This window comes from Enhydra lutris, unplaced genomic scaffold (assembly GCF_002288905.1).
Source record: "Enhydra lutris kenyoni isolate GAN:26980312 unplaced genomic scaffold, ASM228890v2 scaffoldscaffold12, whole genome shotgun sequence".
Taxonomy (NCBI): Eukaryota; Metazoa; Chordata; class Mammalia; order Carnivora; family Mustelidae; genus Enhydra; species Enhydra lutris.
Window position 1 is genome coordinate 78,495,528 of NW_019154096.1, and position 6,673 is coordinate 78,502,200.

The following is a 6,673-nucleotide window of genomic DNA, read 5'->3' on the forward strand; positions in this document are numbered from 1 at the left end:
TGTGAAGTGAAATAAGTCAGCCGGCAAAACACAAATACCATATGCTTTTGCATATATGGAATTTAAGAAACAGAACAAAGAACAAACAAAAAGAGACCAAAAAACCTTCTTAAATAAAGACAACAAACTGGTGGTTGTCACAGAGGCGGCGGGTGGGAGGTCGGGTAAAATAAAGGGGATTAGGGGGACACCCACTGTGATGAGCACTGAGTAATGTACAGAATTGTTGAATAATTATACTGTATATCTGAAACTAATATAACACTGTACGTACATTACACTTCAACTAAAAAAATTACATGCCAAAAAAAATACTAAGGTAAAAATGTTTTTCAAAAGAAAAAACAAGTGATAAACAAAAAAACCTGTCAATAGCCAATTAATTAATGCATCCTGATATGTTATTTTCACAGGATACTGACAAAGAATCAAAGGAAATTACAATAGAGAAGTGGCCACTTCTCCCTAGGAATCAAAAGCTGGAAAATGGATCTTGGATCAACCCAAAGGAAACCGGAAAAGATACCAATTCAATTGTGAGCTGAGACATTCTGGGTGCTTCTCTCCCAGAGAACTGGCTTTTTATAGAGGTCATGTGGAAGGAGTGTCTTCACAGATGGTACAGCCTGAGCATTCACGACTCCAGGTGTTCTGGGCATGTACTTTCCTTCTGGAACAGGTAGTGTGGTGACTGTGCCGTGGGCGGGCGGCCTGAATGCGCCGCACACCTGAAGCCCCCAGGTCTCAGGGTCAATCTAACCAAGGATTTCCCTTTTCTTTCTGCAGAGCCTAGAATACTTCTTGCTATACAACAGGTGCTCAAAACGTCTCTACCTAACAGAAATGATAAGCCCTACTGATACTAAACTGCTCCACATGTGACCTCATAAGGCACCCTTCCCACAGTCAGGACACTCGACGGATGCGCGGAGGTGGCAGCCTCTGGCTCTGACAACTGCTTGTGAAGCTGTCACAGAGATGCGTCCTGGCAGCTGCGGTTTCTAAAACTCCACTGGTGGTCATAATGCACAGGGTGTAGAGCCAGTAATCTGCGAACAGAGCTAGGAAATGCACTTTGCGCAGAACCAAATTCTGGAAGGGGGCGTGTGTGTGTGAGAGAGAGAGAGAGAGAACAGAAAACGCAGAACAAGGACTTGGATACTTTATTGAACTCCATCTGGATTATTAGATCAAAGACCAAGGCACACGACAATATAAACAAGGACTTCATTGCATTAAGAGGCCATACACACCCTGGCAGTCGGACACTGAGCTCACTACTCCTGGGCACCGGCGGGGCCTACAGCAGCCTCCAGCTGGGCACTTTGTTTTAGCCCCGCAATCTGAACGACCATTCAAGGTTTCGCCTCTAAGCCTTTCTTCCTTTCCAATCAATAAGGACTTTGTTGCGAAGCCCCACACGGGAGGCTACAGAGCCCCGTAGCTGAGGACAGGCTCTGGAGGCAGACAGTGGGGTCTAAGCCCTACTTCCCTACAAGCTGTGTATCCCCGAGCTGATTAACCTCCCTGCACCTCAGCTTCCTCCCTTGTAATCTGGGAACAGCAATAGGGTATTGCGAACTTCAGAGAACCCCCTGGTACCCACTCAATGAGCAGAAGTACCTGTAACCTCTGTTAAATGTCCCAAAGACGGAAAATGCAGCCTGTCCCAAGCGCAGCTCCTTTTCTCCTGCAGATCCACACCAATCTTCTCTCAGTAATAGCACCACTGCCCACCCAGGTGCTCCAGTCACAGCCCTGGGAGCCAGCCCATTCACTGTCTCACTGTCATCTCCGTCCAAGCCTGTCACCTCTCGGAATCCAGACACTCCCTGCCTTCACTCTGATCACCAGCCCCTTCATTCTCCCCAGAGCTCCCAGAATAAGCTCTTAAAATGTCAGTATGATCATGTCACTTTACTATTTACTTCCAGCGTATGGAATGTGAGCAGTCGTGATGACCCAGCGCTGACCTCACGTAAGAGGACAACACTGGGGAGTGCAGGAACCAGGAGGAATCTGGGTCCCTGGGTGTCTCTGATCTGGGCAGCACCAGTCCCAGCCCTGTATTTACGGTCCCCAATCCACCCAAGCCTCCCTTGCAGAAGCTGAACCTGTGCCCTGGTAACATGGACCCTGGAAGTGCGGTGCTTCTGTGACAGGGCGTAGGTGACTCTGGCCTCATGGTCAGGCAGTGGCGGTGAGGACGCCTGTGCAGGGAAGGAGACTAGCCACTCCTGTTACGCTGTGCAAAACATCTGAGGAAACAGTGCTTGCATTACTCGGGCGCCAGACTCCAGGCTGATGGAGCCTGCAGGTGCAGAGGACACAGAATTCAGATGCGGGGCTGCCGGCGGCTCCCGGGTGCTCTCAGCCAGGAGCCCCCGAGTCAAGGAGGTGCGGTGAGAGCCAGCCAACCCGCAAGCGGACGTGGAAGTCAGAGCCCAGCTCCGGCCCCACGGGACCTCCTCCAGCTCCCGAAAAGGCTAAGGAATTCCTGTCTCCCATCCTGCTTCCCTTCCAGACTCCCGCAGGCCTGGTCACGCTGGTCCAGCTCCCGCCGGACCTTGATCGGGGCCCCCGCCACCAGCCACCTCGCCTCACCTCGTTCCCTCCGCTCGAAGCACTCCACCCAGGCGTGTCCTCCACCCCGCGGCCCTACCCGCCCAGCCCGGCGCCTGCACGCGGGGGCGCGACTCAGGAGCAGCAGCGCGCACACCCCGAGCTGGCGCGCGGGTCAGGACACTGCGAAGGACACTGGGTCCCGTCCTACCCACAGAGCCGAACAAGCCGCTCGCGGTCCCGCCTCTCCGCGCAGGCGCGGCCGGGGGGCCCGGAGGCGGGGCAGCGCCGCGGCTCCGCCCCTGACCCCGCCCCTCGGCCCTGGCTTCACCCAGCCTGCCAGGAGGGCGCGGGCGCGACCCCGGCCAGGCCGCCTCCGGGAAAGCCCCCGGGAAGCTGCAAGGCCCAAAGGGGCACGCCCAGGGACTCCGCCCTTCCGGCCCTCACGCCCAGGCCTCGGGGCTCACCGCGTCCCCCGGAACCTGAAGCTCCTCCGCCCTCCGCCGTCGCCACCGGCCCAGCACCAGCGTGTCCATCCGGCCCCACGCCAGAGTCCGCTGGCCTCTCATCCCACCCGGCGCCGGCCGCCGGCCCACACCGCTGTGTCCACGCCTCCTTCCCCCCACGTGTCCCCGGGGAGCCAATGAGCGATGGGGGGCGAGGCGAAACCCGGCGGGTCCGGCCCCGCGGTGCCTGCGGGCCGGCGCAGCGGAGACCAGCGTCTTCTGGGCAAAAGGGCGCTTCTGTCCCAGGTCACCATTTCTCGAGGGCCGGCCTGTCACCTCTCTGACCACTCCGAAGAACCCACTCCTTTAGCGTCCCGCCACGCCTGGTCTACAGGCGGCGAATCGGCCGGAGGAGCGCCCGCCTCCTCACTCTCGTGATTGGTCGCTCAGCGCCGTCGGCAGCCATCTTCCTGCGGCTGGTGGCTGATGGATGGCGCAGCGAGCCAATCCGCTTGGGCGAGGGAGCGGGTCTCTGGGAGCTGTAGTCCCGGGGAGCTGGCCTCACTTCCGAGCGGCTGCGTCCGTGGGGCGGTCACCGGGCCTCGGCGGGTGCGACCGCGCGGGGCTTTCTCGGCCGGCTGCAGGGCTGTGCAGGGGGGCAGGGGAGGCCTCGCCGCCCGCCGCGGCGCTCGCGTCCTCCGGGAGCCTGGCCGGGAGCAGGCAGCCCCCGCGCAGAGCGCGCCGCCTGACCCTCCTGTCAACCAACACCTGCGCGAGCCGAGCCTCCGGCAGTGGCCGGCGGCGGCGGCGGGTCACCGGGCTGCGGCCAGCGGGGAGGAAGGCTGGTCTGCGGAGGGCGGGGCCCCGGAACGGGTGATGGCCAGGCCCCGGGTGCGTGGGCGCCACGTCCTCTCCTGCCCGAGCCTCAGCTCCGGGAGCCGCCGCAGCCGTCGCGCCAGCGTGAGGACGGCGGGCGGGAAAGGGGGCGTCCCCGCGGCGGCCGGTCGCTCGCAGCTTCCGAACCCACCCGCGGCCAAGCGCCTCCAGGCCGAACCCACCCGCGGCCAAGCGCCTCCAGGCCGCGGACCTCGGCGGTGCTTCTGCCGTTTGGGGCCCCGAGCGAACCGCCCTGCCGCCGGCGAAGGCTCGGCCCGGCCCTGGGACCCGAGCGAGACCCGCCCGGGCTCCTCGCTGCAGGTCCTGGGCGAGCGCGCTGGCTCGTCTGCCTCCGTTCGCTCCCTGGACGGGAGGTGAAGCGGGGCATCCTGAGGGCGAGGGGAGACACCGAGTACTTGGCACAACGACACAAACGGGATGCTCAGAAAACGGTGCGTCGCCACCGCTAGTCCCGCAGCGACACGGCCGCTGCCAGCCGACGGCCCCGTATCGGAACCGGGGCTCTCCCCGCGCGAGGCCGGCCCCGGAGACCTCGCGGACCGCGGCGACCGCGGTTCACACACTGTGTCTGAAAGTTGTGAAGACTCGACGTGAAAGTTCTCACCCGAAGAAAGATTAACCATGAGAGATGATACGTGATAACCAACCCTATTACTGTAATCATTTTGCAATATAAATATATGTCAAATCATTACGGTTCTACAATGTTCTATGCCAGTCATGGAGCAATAAACTTGGGAGGAGGGACTTTGGGGCCAGATGTGTTTTTGGAATTCAGGATCTCTAGGATGTTTTTTTAAGGGCAGTATATATATGGTGTGAAACACCTTCAGCAGGGCCTGGGATAACGCCTTATAATCAAGCACAATATTTCTGTGGCAAAATGTGTGAATGTTCAGAAATATTCACCCTAACTGGGACAGCTTTAGTCTTGTATCAGTTTACCTGAGTTTGCTCAAAATGTAGGAAGAACTCACTTGTAGGACTGTTCGCATTTCAGAATTGAAAATAAGGTGCTATCGTGATCCTGTATGACTCCCTCTACCTTAAAAGCTTTTTTTTCTTGGTATTGCAGTTCAGATGAAATGATCTGCTGTGTCGTCTGGTTTCAGTATCACTGGTCTTTGTACTTGGGGCTGCTCTTCCAGATGCCGAGTCAACCGTTCGGTCATGAGGGTCATGTAGCTTAGCCTACAAGCTAGTGACAGACCCTCTCCTTGACCAAACTGCGCTCGGGCTCCCCTGAACTCTCTTCTCAATGAGTCCCCAACTTTTGCGCTTCCGTGTCAGTCTCTGCATCGTCCAATTTAAGCAAGAATCTTGCTAAGTCAGTTTGCCTGAATCCCCGATCCTTGATACCTGATCAGCCTCAGTATCTGATGGGGCTCCTCATTCCCCACATCCCCCCAGGTGATGTCTGATCACCCCGCCTGCCTTCAGCAAGAATCCCATTAGGTTGATTTAGAAAGAATTGCCCCTCATCCCAGATGTTTCCTCCTAGTAACTTTTCACCCACCAACTTTCCCCTGCCCCGATCATACCCCTTGGCTATAAATTCCCACTCTTCTTTGTATTGGGAATTGACCCTATTCTCTTCCTCCCCTGCTGCAAAACTCCAATGTAGTAATTCCTATAACTGTCATAATACATTACCTGTTAGAAAAAAAATTGCCACAATGATCCCCCTGAATAAAGTCTACCTTACCTTCATGTCAAGTGTCGTGAATAATTTTTTCTTTAACACTGTGTACAGAAATAGATATATATTTAATAGGTCACAATTTAGTGTAAAACACTATTTAGCAAACACCAATCATTTGGGCATCAATTACAATATGTATGCAAAACTCTGCTATTACTCACTTAGTATATTTGTTTAAATTAATATCGTAAATTTTTAAACTAAAAATAATAAGATAAAAAATATAAAAATGTATAAAAAAATAAAAAATATAAAAAATAATATAAACTAAAAAATAATATAAAAATAAAAAATTATATAATGTTTATAGTGCTCACTATTTTAATATTTTAAAGCAAATACATTAACTATTAGGAAAAATCTGGAAAATCCTCATGACACCGGATTCTTGCATATGACTCCAAAACCAGAGTCAACAACAACAAAAATACATAAATTGGACGATATCAAAATTAGACACTTCTGTGCATCAAAGGACACTATTAACAGTGATAAGGCAACCCATGAAATGGATTAAATATTGGCCAATCATGTCTCTGATAAGGAGTTAATATCTAGAATACATAAAGAACGCCCTCAATTCCACAACAGAGAAACAACCTGATTAAAGAGCAGGCAGAGGGCTTGCATAGACATCTCTTCAAAATGATACACGATGGCCAATAGCTGCTTGCAGAGATGCACAACGTCAACTGATCATCAGGAATGGAAACCCAAAGCACAGTGAGATACCACCTCACACCCATTGGGAGTCCCATCATAAAAACACAAGTGTTGGCTAGAATGTGGAGAAATTAGAAGCCTTGGGTGTTGCTGGTGAGAATGTCAAACACTATTAAAAACAGAATGGTGGGGGCACCTGGGTGGCTCAGTGGGTTAAAGCCTCTGCCTTCGGCTCAGGTCATGATCTCAGGGTCCTGGGATCGAGCCCTACATCGGGCTCTCTGCTCCGCGGGGAACCTGCTTCCTCCTCTCTCGGCCTGCTTCTCTGCCTACTTGTGATCTCTGTCTGTCAAATAAATAAATAAAATCTTAAAAAAAAAAAAGAATGGCGAAGTCAGTCAGA